At 40.5% G+C, this 19417-nt stretch overlaps 1 protein-coding gene across 17 annotated transcripts in view; it reads left to right on the forward strand.

Annotated features, from left to right (window-relative positions):
- The window catches only part of ST3GAL6 (ST3 beta-galactoside alpha-2,3-sialyltransferase 6), a 106607-nt gene that overhangs the window by 14994 nt on the left and 72196 nt on the right, over positions 1–19417 (forward strand). For 5 of the 17 annotated variants that reach the window (XM_049858384.1, XM_049858386.1, XM_049858385.1 and 2 more), the window contains one exon: positions 3829–3974. The exons of 11 other annotated variants lie outside the window; for them this stretch is intronic. The gene's annotated coding sequence lies outside the window, so the exon portion shown is untranslated. Of the gene's footprint in view, positions 1–3; positions 3698–3828; positions 3975–19417 lie in introns of those variants that run through there. One more of the 17 variants, XM_049858391.1, reaches the window with a different exon arrangement.

Raw genomic sequence — 19417 nt, forward strand, 5'->3', positions numbered from 1 at the left:
AGTTCCTGCACGGTCACCCCTAAATTGAGACTTTCAAGTTCAACTAATATTTACTAAGTATCCACCATGTAACAGAAGGTGTTGCATTGAATAGGATGTAGCATTGAACAGGACAAACCCCCTACTGTTTGTTATAGAGCATATGTTTTTGAGGGCAAGACAGTCAATAAACAAGTAAGGACATTTCAGATAGAATAGGTGTTGCAAAGACAATACAACAGGGGGTGTGGCAGAGAGGGGAAGGGGGAGACTACTTTAGCTCAGTCAGAGAAAGCTTCTCTGAGGAAGGGATATTTGAACTAAGATATGTGAATGAAAAAGAGCCAGGCAAGTGAAGATCAGGAGGAAGAGTGAATTGAAGATTAGCCAGGAGAGGAAACAGCAGCTGTAAAGACCCTGAGGCAGGCATGAATGTGGAGTGTTTAAGACAATGAAGGAAACTCAATGTGAGAAGAGTGTGGTTAGTTGGAAAACTGGTAGTTGGAGAAGAGGGCACGGGGGAGTAGGAGGAGATGAAGTCAGGAGGTAGGCAGGAGGGAGATTATGTAAAGCCTTCAAGTTTTAGAAAGGAGTTTGGATTGCATTTCAATTAGAATGGGATGCCACAGGAGGTTTTTAAGCAAGGAGTAACTTGGTCTTCATGGGGGTAGTGGTAGTTCAGTGGTAGACTCTTCGCCTTCCATTCGGGAGACTGAGTTTGATTCCCAGCCAATGCACCTTATGTAGAGCCACCACCCATCTATCAGGGGAGGCTTGGGTGTTACTGTGATGCAGAACAGACTTAGATGGACTTCCAGACTAAGATGAACTAAGAAAGGCCTGGTGATCTGCTTTTGAAAATCAGCCTATGAAAACCCTATGGATCACAGTGGTCTAATATGCAACCATGAGTCGGGGAACAACTCCATGACAGCTAACAACTCAGCCTTCACTCAGCGGGCAGTAGGATTTCATTCTCTTGGGTGACTGGCCATCCCTGATTTCCCCCACTTTTCCTTAGGCTAGGACACCAACCAGGCCCCACAGAGAGGCAGAACGCAGAGGACCCTAGACAGTATCCCTTTTATTCTCTGAAATAAATCCATATTCTCCTTTATTTTCACCTTTATGAACAAACCTCTTTCCATCAGTAGTTCTGATTTCTCAACCTCTCTTCAGACTGGATATCTAGTGGTCTCTAAGAAGTTTATAAGTTGGCTGGTGATATCCGGAACCAGATATTAAAAGTTAAATTATCTAGTCAAATTAAATCTCAGTTGATAACCTTTTGCAAGGCAATTCTTGTTGTAAGAGGTAATATTCTAAAATAACCCAAAGGTGTTGCCTTTCCTTTCACTTAGCTTCTCGTGGCCTGCCATCTGTACCGTCTGCTAAGCGGGGGGCTCATGCTGTGTTAGAGTACAGTCTGAGTGAAAATGTACAGAATTCTTATAATGTTTGTCATGGGAATAGACCATGCCTGAGAAAATTCATTTTTATTTGTTTTATATATGATCTTGGAAGTCTTAGAGTAATGCTGAAATCATAAAAGTTTATGTCCAAGTTGATATTTCCTAGTTTAAAAGAAAAAAACAAAACAAAACTGTTGTATCAGACGTTAACAGAAGGTCCCAGCATTTTATCAGTTATCCTTTGATTCCAGAGTGTTTCATTGCCAGTATATGACTCTCTGTAACTTGACATAATTGTTAAGAGTTTCTTAGTTCCTAGTGCTCCTGTAACACAAATACCGGAAATGGATGGCTTTAAAGAACAGAAATTAATTTTTTCATAGTTCAGGAGGCTAGAAGTCAAAATTCAAGGCTTGGCTCTAGGGGGAGGTCCTTCCTTGTCTGTTTCAGCTTCTTGTAGCTGCCAGCAATCCATCTGTCTCTCTCCTCTGTCTTCCTCTTCTCCTTGTATGTGTGTGTCTCTGTCTGTTTTGCTCTTTCTTTAGCTCAGAAGTGAGTAGATTTAGAACTCAACTACTTGCGTATGATCTGGTTAACATAGCAAAGAAAACCCTATTTCCAAACAGGATTACATCCACGGGTATAGGGGTTAGGATTCCAACACATGTTTTGGGAGGATACAATTTAATCTGTAACAGAGAGAAAATTTTTTGAAATCCTTTAGCCAGATGCTGTGCTTATTTGGTAGTTTACATACTTAACTACAACTCACCCATTTCTCCTTTTGTCTGTTTCTTTATGGTTGATGTATTGGCCTAAAATCTAGAACATATTTCTATTTGCAGGGGCAGCAACTGTGTCTGTACCTGTTAACAGTGTCTAGCATATTATAGATGCATCAAAGATTTGACAAATGACTGTGCACTGATTAAGTCACAGTGTTAATATACTAGCTGAGTTTAAACATCTTTATAACTAATACGATTGATCTTTACAGTGTCATCAGTTTGCCATCTCAAAAGTTTTCCCCAGTGGATAGAATGGGCTAAAGGTGAATTCAACCGTGTGGAATGTTTGTATGTCGTTGTTATTGTGGTTCATTGCCATTGAGTTGGTTCTGACCCACGGTGACGCCATGTGTGCAGAGGAGAGCTGGTCTGTAAGGTTCTCACGAGTGACCTTTTGGAAGCAGATTGCCAGGTCCATCTTCCGAGGCACTACTGAGTGTGTCTGAACCCTGAACCTTTTGCCTGGTAGTTGAGTGCTTAACATGTGCGCCACCCAGGGACTCCTAATAAAAATGCCCCTGACTTTTTTTCTTTCTAAAAATAGCGTACCTATGCTAACAATGAAGGTACTTGTATACCACTAGATGGATATATTTCTTTTAAATATGTTTTCATTTATAGTAAAATGTTACTAGTGTTTCATAATTCATAATTTATGATAATTTGAGTTGGGCTAATCAGGCCTGTGGCTACATTACTGAGGAAATAAGCATGGCAAGGACTTAATAACAGAAAATCATTTTTCTTTTTAATAGTACAATGTCTTTAATTTTGTTAGTACATTTTTTCTTCTTTTTTTTCGATAGCATGTGTTTTCAGTATTGGAATGCATGTTTACTAATTTGAGTGTATTTAACTTTTGGGTTGGTAATATGGATATTGGAGCCCTGGTGATGAAGTGTTTAAGAGCCGTGACTGTTAACCAAAAGGTCGGCAGCTCAAATCCACCAGTTGCTCCTTGGAAACCCTTTGGAAATCCACCAGTTCTACTCTGTCCTGTAGGGTTGCTATGACTCAAAATCAACTTGCGGTAAAAGGTTTGTTTTGTTTTTTTGTTTGTTTTAATCTGGATCTTGAGAAATGTGATCTGGTAATACAAGCCAAAAATGAGGCCAGTGGCACTCTGGCACCACCGACCTGTGGTATGACAATGTAACAATAAGAGCTATATAAATAATTTATCACAGGTGCCTTTCCATTAGGTTACATGGGGAACCTCTGGTTTTCTAAATATGACACAGAAAAACCAAAACAAGCCCTTCAGGCCTCCCTAACTATCACACAGGAAAGCCAGAGTTATGCTTGCAGGCCTTATCTCACAGAAGTAAAGGAAAAAAAGGCAAAAGTTTATAAAACTAACATATCCAGGAATCACTACCTGATAGAATGCTCAACCTACAGGACGGTGAGGCTCCAGCTCCTCCGATGAGCTTTACACATTTCCAAAGGGACCCACCTGACGCTCGATGCCTTAGATCCTGAATAATACACTGCCTCTGAGGGCCAGAGGCATAAAATGTGAGTGGCATACTGTCTATGCCAATGGTAACAAAAGAGTTAAGTCCCCTACTTTAGAAGTAGTTTCAAACCCTTGAGTAAACAGAGATTTTAGTGCTTAAATTACACTACTTACTATGATTTTTTTTTAGATTTCCGTTAGGTATCACTTAACCTAGTTTGAGACACAAACAAGTATCCTGGGGGGAAATGCCCTCTTCCTCAAGATTGCCAGAGCTGGGAGGAGAGAGGGAGGAACTCCCAGCAGAGGGAACTGAGAAGGAGGCGTTGGCACAAGGTAGGTAACAGGGTGGGCTCCTAGTAACAAAGCTTCTCATAAAGAATGATGTCTACAGTGGGTAGCCCCTTGATTAATAGAGATATTCAGTATTGCAGTGTTTAAAATCTAAAGATATAAAAGTTCTGCCTTTTAGGTTTGTTTTCTCATTTTCCACGAGAACATGATGCTATGTACACACAGCCTTCCTGCCTTTGAGCTGATTTTATGGAGTCCCCTCTCCCCTACCCCCGACAGATTCCTGGGTAGTGCAAACAGTTAATGTGCTAGGCTGCCAAATCAGAGGTTGGAGGTTGAAGTCCACCAAGAGGTGTCTTGGAAGAAAGGCCTGGTGATCTGCTTCTGGGAAAAAAAAAATCAGCCATTGAAAACCCTATGGAGCACAGTTCTACTCTGACACACAGGAAGTCACCATGAGTCAGAATCAACCTGATGACAACTGGTCCTCCCCTCAGCCCTTTCAGATTCTAGTCCTTGGAAAGGTTATCAACCCAGTCTCTGAGAGCTTGGTGGAGTTTGCTTCTTAGGAAATATTGTGTTACAAATGTTTAGGCAAATATCATAACTGAAGGAAGTCACAGGCACATTATTAAAATCTTGTGCAATTCTTTGATATATAAAAGTCCTTGATGGGTTTTTTTTTTTTTTTTGATGGGTGGAGGGTGTAGAGATAAGGGCTGTGTACATTTTCTATGTTTGGCATAGAGTCAAAGGATAAAAAGAGATCAGAGTTTTTTGTTTTTTAATTCCCTGATTTCTTTTTAAGGATGATTTATGACTGCATCTAAAAATTGCATCTAAATGCATTTAGGTGTAATGAGATGCTAATCCAGGCATTGGAGTTAGTCTGTGAATGGATTTGTAACTCCTTTTCATCAACAGCAAATCATTTAACCTAGAATTTTATTTAATTGGTAGATTCTGAAAGTTAAACGATCCTATTTTTTAAAAACATAAATGATCTTTGTGAACCAATATTTCAGGTAAATGTCAAAGTAATTTACCTCATTACCCTCGTTTGACCCCAACTATGCTATAAATAAGGTAGCCCTGATAGCGAAAATGGTTTGCACTCATCGGTGGTTCAAACCCACCCAGTGGCTCTACAGAAAAAAGGCCTGACAATCTACTTCTGAAAAGTCACGCACTGAGAGTCCTATGGAGCACAATTCTACTCTGACATACAAGGGGTGGCCGTGGGTCACAGGTGACCCTGCAGCAAATAGTTAAACAGTGGGGGGGGTTCTTATGCTTCAATCACGCCCTGGTGACTTACGGAAATCTACCCAAGCTCTCCACCCTGACCACCAATATTCTTGTACGTGTACCTTTCATGAAAACATTCCTTAAGCATGGTCTTTGTTATGAAAATTTTCTTCTGCTTAAAAATCCAGGAAATTTCTTCGGATTGATGCTTCCCGCCACCTCATGGTGCTAACTTTTGGTCACTCTCTTATTTGAACCTTTAGCCAAGACGAGCCTCCTGGTGTTTTAGCTTGTGCTGTTCTTTTGGCACCCGCGGCCTTTCTTCTTCCATTCCACACTTCTGCATCCAACCGAGGTCATATAACCCGGGCTCATTTTCCAGCTTCATGGCCTGTATCCGTGTGGCTTTGAGCAAGTTGCCTTAACTTCTCTGAACCTCATTTTCCTTATCTATAAATATGAAATAATGTCTACATACAGTTTTTATAACAACAATAAAAACTCACAGATAAATAGTATAGCATGGTTTCTGCCAAATAGCAAACATTTCATAAAATGTTATCTGCCATTATTACAACCCTACGATTGTAGCTATTACTAAAACTCTATTCTTTAAATAGATAAAAATTAACTTTCTCTATTTTTTTTTTTTAGAAGGTCTTTCTGACTGATCTTATCTAGCTTTAGTATCTCCTCAAGGCTGTTTCTTACCTGTCTTTGTTTTGGACTGTTTTATTCTATCCATGTTGTTCTATTTCTTTATTTTTCATTGAAAAGGAACACATATTTGGGCATCTATGATGTGCCAGGTGCTGTGCTATTATATAGGGATCTATGGGTACACAATGGAGGGACCCAACCAGTGTGATTATCGGTGAGTGTGAGTGTCTGTGAGTGTGAGTATGCCCATGCACTTGTGTTTTTAGTTCAGTTGGGGCAAGACAGCCTGTTGGTTGAACAGGGCTATGAGTTTTTCAGGATAAACTAGGGCTAAGAGGTAAAATGGAGCCCTGGTGGTGCAGTGGTTAAGAGCATGGCTGCTAGCCAAAAGGTTGGCAGTTCGAATCCACCAACTACTCCTTGGAAACCCTTTGAGGCATTCTACTCTGTCCTACAGGGTCTCTATGAGTCAGAATCAGTTCAATGGAGGTGGATTAAGAAGTAAAAACTACTCTTTCTAGATGTTCATTTAAAAACTTTTAGTCTGGGTCTTTGTGGTTTTAAAATGCCTGTTCTTGAAACAACTTTACATACGCTTTTTTTCTTAGGCTTTCCTCTATCCTCGTCCAAATGCAGGGTGGGGGATAGAAAGGGAAGCTCTCCTTGAAGAGAGATGATTCCAGCTTATTGGGAGGAGGGGGAAAACGGGGAGAGGAAAAGCATTCCAGACAGTAAGAGCAGCGTGATCAAAGGCACCGAGGCATGGAACCGTGTCAGTATGATCGAGGCTGCACAAAGATTGGTGTTAGTAGAGCATAACGTTCAAAAGTCAGTTTGAGGAGATGAGGTGGGAGAGGCCGTAGAAGTCTGTTCCAATAGACTCAGAGGCTTACGGCCTATATAGTTTCATCTCCCTGCAAGGCTGTGCACTTAGGGAGGGAGGTTTGTGTAAATGAATTACAGCAAATACAATCTGCACATTGCTTCCAAGGCTGTGAATCTTTATGGAAGCAGACTGCCACATCTTTCTCCTGTGGGTCGGCTGGTGGGTTAGAACCACGGACCCTTCTAAAGTTAGACTTGGATCTTACATATGGTGTGTAGTACATCTCTTTGATTTGTTCTTTTCATAAGAAAATGATGAAAACATTAGTTAAAGTAATACATAAATGATTATAAGAGCTCTCATTTTTAATAACCCAAGTACCTAAAGGGTAAAAATGTTAAATATCATTTGTGACTTCTGAAGCATAAGATTCTGTATGAAATTTTATAATAGAGCTAGAATTCAGACAGAATGGAGACATCCAGTGGGAAGAGTCAAGAGGATCACTACAAATTCATGGCCGTGGAACTTTTAGTTTCTCCCGCATACATTTACCTACTGCCATAGAGTCAATTCTGACTCACAAGGACCCCATAGGGTTTCCAAGGCTGTAAATCTTTATAGAAGCAAACTCCCTCATCTTTCTCTCACAGAGCCACTGGTGATTTGCAACTGCTGACCTTTCCATAGAAAGTCAAGTGCTTCTTCTATTCACAGCTTCATTATCGTGCACTTACGTGTTTTATAATTTGTATGTAAAGTTAGATCACTATTTCATTTTCATTTCTTTGTTTGTATTGCTATTAAGTTTTGACTTCTCCTTTCCACTCACATTTCATACGTACCATTCAGTTCTTAATATATTAATGTTATTCATAGCTTATGTGATATCTGATAGTAGCTGTCTGAAGCACATTTAACTCTAGAAAACCTAATGTGTTTTTGCTCAAGAACTAGGTTTCCCACAAAGTCTAGGAGTTGGCCTGAGATTTTAACTCTGTTTTTTGGTGGTGATTTTCCTTGCTTGGAAACTAAGCAATTGGACCTAAAACATCCTGACCACAGGAGCTTAAAATTCTCAGAGAAGAATTCCATGTGAAAGAAAAAACACTGGAACTTGCTTGAACTGTAATTAGCCTGAAAATGGAATGTGCGGGAGAGGTCTGCAAGGAGGCTGGCAAAACAGAACGTAAAGAAAAGGGTGTCTTGGTGTCTTTGCTGCACTCTGCAGGGAAGAATGTGCCTTTATCACAGGGTCTGTGCTTATCAAACAACTTTTTAAATTATAACCTGTAGACTTGCTTATAGAAGTTGCCAATCTACTGGTTCAGACCTCCTGGCACTGACATTTTTCTAATTATAAATGAATTTCTTTGGCATCTCCATTTATATATCAGCCTTTAAGGAGCTGGGCTCCTGTGAGTCAGGGCTCCAGAGGCTGACCGTCTCAGGTGAACTGACAACTCAGGGCTGAGGCTCCGATTCCTGGCTGTGGGACTCCTCTGGATACTGCCCCTCTCTGGGCTGCTTCCTGAACTGGCAAGACCTCTGTTTCTTGGATAGTTGCATCTTCTCTACTCTTTCTTAAAGTTTCTGTGGAAATGTATCAGACATAGAAGAGTACACAAAGCATGAAAGTACAGCTTGATGTGTTTTCCCACACTGAACATACCCATATAGCCTGCCTTCAAGGATTATCAGACCCCTTAGAAGTACAGTTTGTGATCCTACCCAGTCACCACACCCTCCTCAGCTGTAATCACTAGTCTGCTGTTTACTACCATAGATGATTTTTGTTTCTCTTTAACCTTAATGAGTACCCAGGTATTCTAGATGGCTCTGCAGCATCCAGGTCCTTCTGACTGAGGTTAAGGACTGGGTATCTCAAGAAGGGTCTGTGATGGGACTGGCACTGACCCCCTCCTCTCTGCATACCCCAGAGCACTGTGGCCCTTGGCTCTGGAGTTGCCCAGGATGCTCCTTGCTGCACTGACTCATAGACTGCCCTCTCTTGCTCCTGGTTGCTCTGTCTTTGATGTGCCCCATAAAAAAAAAAAAAAAATAGGTAGACAAAAATTCCCTTACCCTTATGTGGCTTTTTATCGATTTCTTGACTGTGTTCTTCTCTTGCCCTTTCAGACTATGCCATTTTGGCTTCCTGATATGGCCCAACCCAAGCCTGGTGGGTCGGCCCTTCTGCACCTTGCCATTCTTGCTCATCTGGGTCTCTCCTGAAGTATCCTCACCCATCCTCCCAGACCCAGATGGGGGACACATCCTCTGTGCAGTTTTCCCCAGTTGCTGTGATCTGGAATCATCTTTGGTTAAGAAAAAAAAAAAATCAGCTTACTTTGATTTCTCTCTTTCTCAAATCACATAATATATTGCAAATAAATGCTTCATTTTTGCTGTACTTAGGCCCAGCAAAGGTCAGTTCTCACTTGAGAAATTAGAACAAAAAAGCCCTCAGATCGAAAAGCAGCCCAACAATTAGCCTTTAGTTAGTAATAAGGAACTACACACAGAGCATACTGGACAACAGAAATGTACTTTTGGCAGCAAACCATTGGTGTGTAAGCTACCTTACAACTTATCCATTTTCTATTCCGGGTTGAGTTTCTGGTGTTTGGGGAATCACAAGGACTGTACTGTTGTCAGGTCCCCAGGATGACTCCATGGACTCAGGCCACTTCCTGCACTCTGCTTTGCGCCCGTGTATCGGGACCTAGGGACTTCACTGGCTGTTTTCCTCTTAAATGCTCTCAGCATTCGGCTTCTGAAGTCCTTAGCCGAGAGTGACCACCGCAGAGTGAATGTACACTCCTCAACTGCTCTGCCTTTCTGTTCAGAAGCCAAGGGTTAACTGCTAGGAAAGTTAACTGCTAGGTTGACACAGAGAAATTTCAAATGTTTATGTAATCTTAGTTTTGTTTTTGTTTTTGTTTTTCTCTTTATGGTTCCTTACTCTCTGGCTAAGCCTATTTCAACTTCTGTTTTCTACTGGTTATGCAGCCTTTTATTTGGCAAGTATTTTGCCCTTTGAGGGGAGGGGAATGCAAAGAAGATGCATGTTTTAGGTTAATCGTATATGTTTAATATGCGTGTTATGTAACAGAAAAATAATAAAATAGTGTATGTTGAGCCGGCAGTTAAGAGGTTACCACCACCACCATGAGCTGCTATAGCGTTGCCTCTGACTCGTGGAGACCCCATGCGTGTCAGAAGTAGAAGTGGGCTCCGTAGGGGTTTCAATGGCTATGATCTTTTGGGAAGCCCTGGTGGTGCAGTGGTTAAGAAGAGCTCAGGCTGCTAACCAAAAGGTCGGCTGTTCAAATCCACCATCCGCTCCTTGGAAACCCTGTGGGGCAGTTCTACTCTGTCCTGTAGGATCGCTATGAGTCAGAATTAACTCGACAGCAACTTTTTTTTTTTTTTTAATGGTCTTTTAGAAGTAGTCCAACCTTTTAGTTAGCAGCCAAGCATGCTAAATGTTTGGACCACACAGTGCTCCATAGTTAAGTCGGAGTTGGACGAAAGTGACTGCTTATATAATGTTTAATTGTTTGTGCTTAAAGGTATGACTGTATGGACTTGCCTTTAGTATGTCCGTGTTCTCTCAACTCAGACAGCCCTCTCACCGTGAGACTCAGTGGAACATGATAAATAGGTAATAAATGTCTGTGTTGGATGGATGGAGAGTGGATGGATGGATGGGTGGATGGATGGAGGGAAAGATTCCATATGCTTGGCCAGTTAACGCACTGAACTACTACTGGGATGAGTTTCAGTTGAGTTTAGGGGTTACTTGTGAAGCGGGGGAGGGTTTTCCTAAGGGAGGATTCCTTGGGCTTGAACCAGGGATCTAGAAAGAAAAGTGATACCTCCTTTGTTTGCTGATGAAATGTGCTAAACCACTGGCTAGTTGTTTGAGAAAGTGGGGCCCCAGTGAGTTGGAGTTTCTTCTTTCATTGGGAACCCCGCTTTCTTTTTTATTTATCTTCTTGGGGATGGTTTACACTTCTAGGGAAATCTGTTAAGAGAAGAGATCCCCCGCCCCACTCCCCCAGAAGAAAAGGGCCCACTTCAATTTTCTTATTGCATTTTCTAGACTGGGTTATTTATAGTGTGAAGAATGCAGTCATTATTAAGTAGTTATCGATACATTTTTAGGATCTGCCTCCTAAGGTTTTCTCAGACACTCCTTTATAGAAAGAACACTCTAGGTAAAGGGTTCCAGTAGGTTGCCTTCACCATATTTGTGGACTTGACTTCATTTTACACTTGATAATAAACCTTGTTACTATGTCCTTGAGTTAAAAATTGCCTTTAATATAAATGGTCTATAAGTAGACCATTGTTTATAGTCACACTGTTCATGGGTATAACAGCTTCAAGATCAAAGACCAGGCATTTTATATCTTTGTTTAATCATCCATTTTGGCAAACATTGCCTCTGGAAAATAGGCTTTTCACAATCCCTGGATTCTAAAGAAAAATTTGGTTATCTTTCTGTAAGTTTGTACCTTGGATTATTTTCTGGCCAGGACATAGAACAAAGCATTCCAGAGAAAATTTAGGTTTATTTATCTAAGTACTTTCTCAAACGCCTTGATTTTTCTGCCCAGTCATTGTGGTTATCAGGAAGAGAGTGGTTGTAAGAAGACGGTTTTCTTTTTTTTTTTTCTCTTCTGTGAATTTTGTTTTTATTGGAAGATGGGTTGGGAAGTCACCTTGGGTTTACCCCCCAGGGAATATCCATTGTCCTTTCTAATCTTTCTGGGATGTTTCCTTGAATTTTGTCTCTTTCTTGGAGCTTCCGCTTTTGCTGCTAGTGGCCTCTTCAGGTCCACTGCTGACTGGCTCCTCCTTGGAAGAAGGTTTCTTCTTTTTCCTTGCAACACTCCTGCTGATACCTGCCTCTTCAGGATCACTAGCTGGTTCCTCTTTGGGAAAAGATTTCTGCCTCTTGGGGAAGCTTGTGCTGACAGCCATCTCTTCGAGATCACTACTAACCAACTCCTCCTTGGAAAAAAAGATTTATTTTTTTCTTGGGGTTCAGGAAAACAGAGCTAGATGGGTCTTCCATTCCATTTTCCTGTGGATCCTCCCGGGGTCTTTGCACTTTCTTCCTTTTGGGCCTTTCACCCATCCCTCACACTCTTCAGAGGAGTATACCTGCTGTTTTCTGAGAGGGCCGTTTTCTGCATCTGCTTTCTCTTCAGTGTGTTTATTCAGAATTGACTCGACAGCAAGTAACAACAACAAAAATATTATAAATTCACCTTAATTAGAAGTATTTTCTCATTGAAAATACTAATTACTTTCCTTTTTCAGAGATTGATAACATATGAAATATCTAGGTATTTTTCTATGATTTGAAGTATCAAAGATGTATGTCTTAGAGATAACATTATTTAAAAGTGAAATTTCGATATTAAAGTATTTTTACCAGTTTGTATGATTTGCTGATTTTGTAAACTGTTTTACTAGATTGGTAAAAAGAGGTTTGGCTCCAAAATTACATTTAGGTAACTAGTTCTCTGAAAACAATGTAAATGTCTAATAGGAGGGAACGGATGACGTTGGGACATATTTGGGTGATAGAATACTCTACAGCATTTAAAGGAAATGAACCAGACCTTTAGGCATCACTATGGATAGACCTCAAAACCAAAAGCATAGCATGAAAAACGCAAATTTCAGAATATTATGTAGGCTATGATAACGTTATGTAAATGTTAAAAAGCACATAAAATAATATCATATGCCATACAGTGTTTATAAATATATCTGTATCTGTGTGGGGGTGTTTATATTTGTGTATGAATAAAAAGTAGGCTGGCTACCTGTCAAATTTATGATAGTACTTGCCCCTAGGAAAAGAGGAGCAAGGGCAGGGAGGGGGAATATAATGCTATATATTAAAAAAAAAAATCCCTGGGGCAGATAATGACTATTTTGGTTAATGGGTTCATAGGCATTTGTTTTATTAACCTTTGTGCTTCTCTGTGCTAAAAATTTTTGTAGTAAAAAATTCTGTGTAATATTTCCTGAGGAAATAGACTTTCACTAGGAATCATACATTTATCAAACTGAAGCTCTTGTCTAACATGTTTTCATGATATATTCCATGAAAAATGAAAGTTGACAGAATGAATCTTGGACATGAGGAAAACTCCAAGTTGGCCTGGCCCCTGGGAAGCTGTAATAGTTTACAGGTTAAGAACAAAAACTCTGGCATTAGACTGCCTAGGCCCAAACCCTGGCTTCATAGCTACGAGCTTTGAGACCTTGAGCAAGTCACTTAATTTCTCTAAGCCTCACTTATCTGAAGAATGAGAACAAGAGCAGTGCCTATCTCAACACTGTTGTGAGAATTATAGGGGTTCATTCTTGGGATGCCTGGAAGGAACATAGTAGGTGTGCAAAAAAGATTGGGCTATTTTCATTATCACCAGCAGCCTCAGTACTTCCAGTGTGCCATTTCCATTCTCACCTCAGCGTCTTCGCCAATGCTGTTTCCTCTGCCTGTCACGTTCTTCCTCTCAACCCTTGCTTGGTCAGGCTAACTCGTCATCCTTCAGATGAGCTTCCCACTCCTCACAGATTAGGTTAAGTCCGAGTCACAGCACAATTCCAATTCAATAATTACTTGTGAACTACTTGCTGGTATCTACCTCTCCTGCAGGATTGTAAAACTGTTTTCTTTTTCACAACTGTATCTCCTGTACCTAAAACAGTATCTAATAAGAATAGGCACTGAGTAATTATTTACAGAGTAAATCCAGAAAGTAACCCTAGAGAGTGAAAATTTTCAGAAGCTAATTTTATCAGGAATTGAACTTGACTTAATGCACTTTGCCATAAGGATTAAGTAGGAAACCCTGGTGGTATAGTAGTTAATTGCTCCAGCTGCTTACCAAAAGGTCAACGGTTTGAAGCCACCAGGCACTCCTTGGAAACTCTGTGGGGCAGTTCTACTCTGTCCTATAAGGTCACTATGAGTCGGAATGACTCAATGGCAACAGGTTTGGTTTTTTTTTTTTTTTAATTAGGAAGTAAGAACCCTGGTGCCACAGTGGTTAAGAGCTCAGCTGCTAACCAAAAGGCCAGTGGTTGGAATTCACCAGCCGCACCTCAGAAACCCTGTGGGGCAGCAGTTCTACTCTGTTCTGTAGGGTTGCTGTGAGTCGGAATTGACTTGACGGCAACGGGTTTGGGTTGTTCTGTTTTGTTTTATTAGGTAGTAAGAGGCCTCTGGGTGACTGCTAACCTAAAGGCTGGTGGTTTGAGCCCACCCAGCGGCACCACGGAAAAAAAGCCTGGTGATCTGCCTCTGTAAAGATCACAGCCAAGAAAACCCTATGAGCAGCTCTACTCTGCAACACACAGGGTCTCTGTAAGTCAGAATCGACTCTGCAAAAATGGTTTTATTAGGAAGTAAATCCATTATTATGATTTCATTAAAAATATATATCGTATGTACTGGTTTATTTGTAATAATACATTATACAAACAAAAAAAATTATAATACACCCAAAATATTCTCATATTTCTCACTTGGCTTTAGGAAATCTACATTGTGAGGATTCTTGGGATGGATACCGTGATGTGTATTGCCACATGTTCATTTGCTGTAAAAGCAGGATGGTTTCCAACACTGTAATCTTTAATACGCTCACCTGATTGTTTGCCCTCAAACTAACTCGATTCTTTCTTTTAAAAACAGGAGAAGAAGTAAAGAAAAAAAAAAAACTAGCAAACAGGAGGTGATACTTCCCAAGGGCCAGAATAATATAGATTCATTCAGAGTAAGCTGATGTAATAAGTAGTTTGAAAAACGGCATTTGTAACTCAGATGGAATGTAACTTGTAACTTTTAAGCAAACTGGAACAGTCAATCCTTTGGGAAGGGAATTTTCAGAGGCACAGGAAAGGCAGGAAACGGGTTCCCCCTTAATTGCTGGTTTATTTATTCTAGGAGAGAAAACTTAAGAATGTTTTCAAATTTGAGGAAGAGTTAAGTATTACAATATCAGGACACTCGTCCAGGAGAGTCATCATCTAGGATTCTGAACTGATTGAAAGTCCCAATTTATTACATCAGTAGAGGAGCAGAGCAAAATGTGAGTAAGCAAGAAACGGAATTTCAAAGCATTGAAGGAATTCTTATGATCCAGATGTGGGTGGTCAGCCTAAACCAAATCCATTGCCATTGAGTTGATTCTCAGATGGGTGGTAAAAAAAAAAAAAAAAAAATAGGGAGGAGAAATTCCAGGGCTAGGAAGATACTGCAAACCCTGCATTGAAAACCAAAGACCAAATCTGTTGCCGTGGAGTCAGTTCTGACTCACAGTAACCCTACAGAACAGAGTAGAACTGTCCCATAGGGTTTTCAAGGAGTGGCTGGTGAATTTGAACTGCTGACCTTTTGGTTAGCAGTCGAACGCTTAACCACTGTGCCACCACAGATTAGTAGACTATAAATTGTGGTCTTGGAAGACTTTTGCCCCTTTGGAGACACATAATTTTATAATAAAAATTACTGGAGAAAATTGTTTTTTAGCCTTTTTTTTTTTTTTTGCATGCTACTTTTCCATTAACTGGAGTGTGCTGAAATCATAAAAACCTGCATTTTTTTAAATATTGAGCATATATTCACTCGTTCATTCATTTATTCACTCATCAGAGCACCATTTCTTTTCTGGAAGTGAAACATCTTTAATTATGCAAAATTAATTATTGCTCAAAAGTATGGCTTTGGGAGTGCTGCAAGATATCCCAGAGCCTTCTGCAATATAGAAGAAATAATGAACTGTGCTTGGTACCATTGGTGTTTCATGACTTCTTGATAATAGAGAATATGTGTATGCAAATCCGGTTAAATGAACATTCTGGTCAATACAGTCAAATATATATGAAAAAAAAAAAAACATATGGGATGAGAATATTTAAATATCCGGAATACCCTATTTCTTTTCCTGTTTTGTAGAAGAGTAATTATAAAATGTTTATTATGTACTGGCTACTGATAGACACTTTACATCTGTTTTCTCAGTCCCACCACGACTTTGCAAGGAAGGCTAACATATTTACAGAGAGTCATTGTTGGTTTTGTTGGTTACAAAGGGAATTAAATAACAGTGCGGGTAGTTCAGTGATAACATATCACTTGGAAACAAAAGTCAACTCTTCCTGGTATGGGGCCAATAGCATTTTCATATTTTTAAATGTTCTAGACAGCCATATTTCAATTTTTTTTTTTTTTGCATGTTTATATACTGTAGCCAACTTGCTTTCTTAAACAGTGGACAATTATCTTTGGGAGAATTTGTGCGTGTGTGTGTGTGTGTGTGTGTGAGAGAGAGAGAGAGATAGGTAGGCTGAAGGGTTATTTGAGCATATCTGCAGGAAATTATTAGTAGGAAATTTATGCCTAGTATTGTGAACTCAAATTTGACAGCAAGAGATCTAAAGAATCTTAAACTGGGCAGGTGCCCCTGGGTGGCTGCATGTGAGCACCTGGGGGATAGAAAGAATGTTGTCACCTGGGCTAAAGGGGTAATGGGAATAGTGTCTCTGGCGGGGACTTCGTCTTCACAAATAAATGCCAAAGCCTCTTTCACAGATTTTATTCTTCCAGTTTAAGTTGTGGGAGTCATCCTATAGTGTATTTTCTAAAAAGTATTATTGCATTTAATACTGATTTGTTCCTTACTCTAGACTCAATGGCACTGGGTTTTTTTTTTATACTAGGCTTTGGTTGGGCTGTGTTTGGAAAATGTCTTAGGTTGGTTCTTTTTTAAAAAGGGGATGGGAGATTGGGGTTTATGATGAGCTAGTGTATGTAAATGTTCCTAGCACGTCAGCATATGGCACGTGCCCCATCAGTGCTGGTGCCTGTAGGCATTGGAAAGCTACCAAAAAAAAAAGAAAAAAATCCGAATCTGGTACCATCAATTCTGACTCATAGCCACCCTGTAGGACAGAGTAGAACTGCCCCATAGAGCTTCCAAGGAACACCTGGTGGATTCAAACTGCCCACCTTTTAGTTAGCAGCCAAGCTCTTAACCAGTGCACCACCAGGGCTCTACTGGAAAGCTAAGGTCCTTTCTAACTTTAAGATTTCATGGTTCTTGAATAAGGAACATAAATTAAAAACAAACAACTTAATGGAATCAAATTAAATATATTGAATGTATGTAATTCTAATACATTGTGTTTTTATTTATTTCCTTATAGTCTTTGTCCACAAATACATGATGTAAAAACATATGGTTGAAATCACAGTGAGAAATTTTCATAAGGATTTATAAAAATTTTTATCAATCTCTTAAAAATCCTGCCCAAAGTAACTGTTATCAAATGCTTTGTTCTATAAATTATCATTAACAACGTTTTGGGGGTATACATAATAGAAATATGTGTATATATACATATATGTATATATGCATATGTGTGTATATATGTACACACATAATCATCAGAAGACCAAGATTGCTTTGCCAGAGCTCTGTGTTTTGACACAGCCTTTCAATATGTGTGTTACTCATTAGTATTTCTTCCTCTTACCCCCCACCACACACCCCCACTGCCCTGGCTTCGATTCTGACTCATAGCAACTCTACGGGGCTGAGCAGAACTTCCCCATAGTTTTGATGGCTGTATATCTTTACAGAAACATACTGCCACATCCTTTTCCCAGGGAGCTACTAGTGGGTTCGAACTGCTGACCTTTTTGGTTAGCAGCTGAGTGCTTTAACCACTGTGCCACCAGGGCTCTAAAGTTGGATTTTGAAAGCAGAAGACTTCTCTGGAAACTCCCCAACAGTCATAGGAGTTACAACACTTTTTTGGAAAGTTGAATGATGGATTTGCAAAACTCTGTTAAATACCACTCAACCTGTTTCTCAATCATCTGCTCCATCAGCAGAGCTGGAGAGATCTTTCGAGGTCATTTGGTTAGATGACTCTGAGGAGCGACCACACTTTGGGAAAAACTGGGTTAAATAACATTCTAAAGCTCTTATTTGTTCTACAGTTGCCACTCAAAGTGTGGTCCACTGTCAGGTGATTCCAATGGACAATAAAGTTTGTTAAGCACTGTGCTACAAAACCCTGTCAAGTGGTCTGTAGAACCCTGCTTGAATATCTGTGATAACAGTGACTCATTGTCTCAGTCATCTAGGGCTGCTATAACAGGAATACCATAAGTGGATGGCTTTAACAAACAGAAACTTATTTTCTCAGTCTGGGAGGTTAGAAGTCCGAATTTAGGGTGCCAGCTCCAGGGGAAGGCTTTCTCTCTCCATCTGCTCTGGGGAAAGGTCCTTGTAATCAATCTTCCCATGGTCTAGGAGCTTCTCAGTGCAGGGACCCTGGGTCCAAAGGATAAGTTCCCCTCCTGATTCTTCATTCTTGGTGGCCTGAGGTCCCCCTGTCTCTCTGCTGGCTTCTCTCTTTTATGTTTCAAAAGAGAAGGACTCAAGATACAACCTAATCTTATAGATTGAGTCCTGCCTCAATAACATCATAGAGGTAGGATTTATAACACAGGAAAATCACATTGAATGACAAAATGGTGGACAATCACATAATACTGGGAATCTTGGCCTAGCGAAGTTGACACACACTTTTGGGGGACACAATTTAATCCATAACACTCACTATCCAACAATCAACCTACATCACCTTTGTTGTTGTTCGTAGTTGCTGTTGAGTTGGCCCTGACACGTGGCAACCCATTACACAATGGAACAAAACACTGCCGGTGCTGAGTCATTCCCATGATCAGTTGAGGATCTGACTGTTGTGATCCATAGCGTTTTCACTGGCTGATTTTCAGAAGTATATCACAAGGCCAGTTTAGTCTGGAAGCTCCGCCGAAACCTGTTCAGCATCATAGCAACATGTAAGCCTCCACTGATGGAGGTGAGGCGGCTGTGCTTGAGGAGCATTGGCCAGGAAAACCTGGTCTCCCACGTGAAAGGCGAGAATTCTACCATTGAACCACACTGCTCCCATATTATCTTTAACCCACTGCCCATCGAGTCGATTCTGACCCATAGCAACCGCATAGGACAGAGTAGAACTGCCCCATAGAGTTCCAAGGAGCGCCTGGCAGATTCAAACTGCCGACCCTTTGGTTAGCAGCTGTGGCACTTAACCACTACGCCACCAGGGCTTCCGTATTATCTTTAGGTAGTTTAAATATTAGTGGGTTCTTCATAGCACTGAGCTCACACCTAACTCCTTGAGTTTTATATTCCCTGGCCTTGGCTGAATCCCCTGGTAGCCTTCAGAACCAGGTTACTTTATCTTTTTCATGAAGGCCCTTCAGACACGTGACTTGGATCTATTGTTTTGTCCCTTGACTGGAGCGTCTTCAGGTTTAACGTAGTCCCCATCCCCTCAGCTGTTCCTGGCATGACATTGGTGGAGCTTTCTTTACCATCCTGTTCAGACTAGACCTTTCCACAATCAACATTGTGATTGATCCTTTACTCCAGCTGGCAACACCTAGTAGTGAGTAGAAGAAGGTAGCAACCCATGACCTGTACTTTCCATGCACTTGGGGAGAATGATTCTGAGGAGCAAATTTATCATCATCTGTAACTTCTTTAGGTTCAAGCTTCTGCCTCGTTGTGGAGACCTCTCCTCTGTTACAACAGTGGCCTCTAACGAGCATCACTTTGCCTTTCTTCAAGTTTGTAAAGGGGTCAACTTCTTAGCATTTTGAAAGTGAGTGTAC

Source organism: Elephas maximus, chromosome 18 (assembly GCF_024166365.1).
Source record: "Elephas maximus indicus isolate mEleMax1 chromosome 18, mEleMax1 primary haplotype, whole genome shotgun sequence".
Classification (NCBI taxonomy): Eukaryota; Metazoa; Chordata; class Mammalia; order Proboscidea; family Elephantidae; genus Elephas; species Elephas maximus.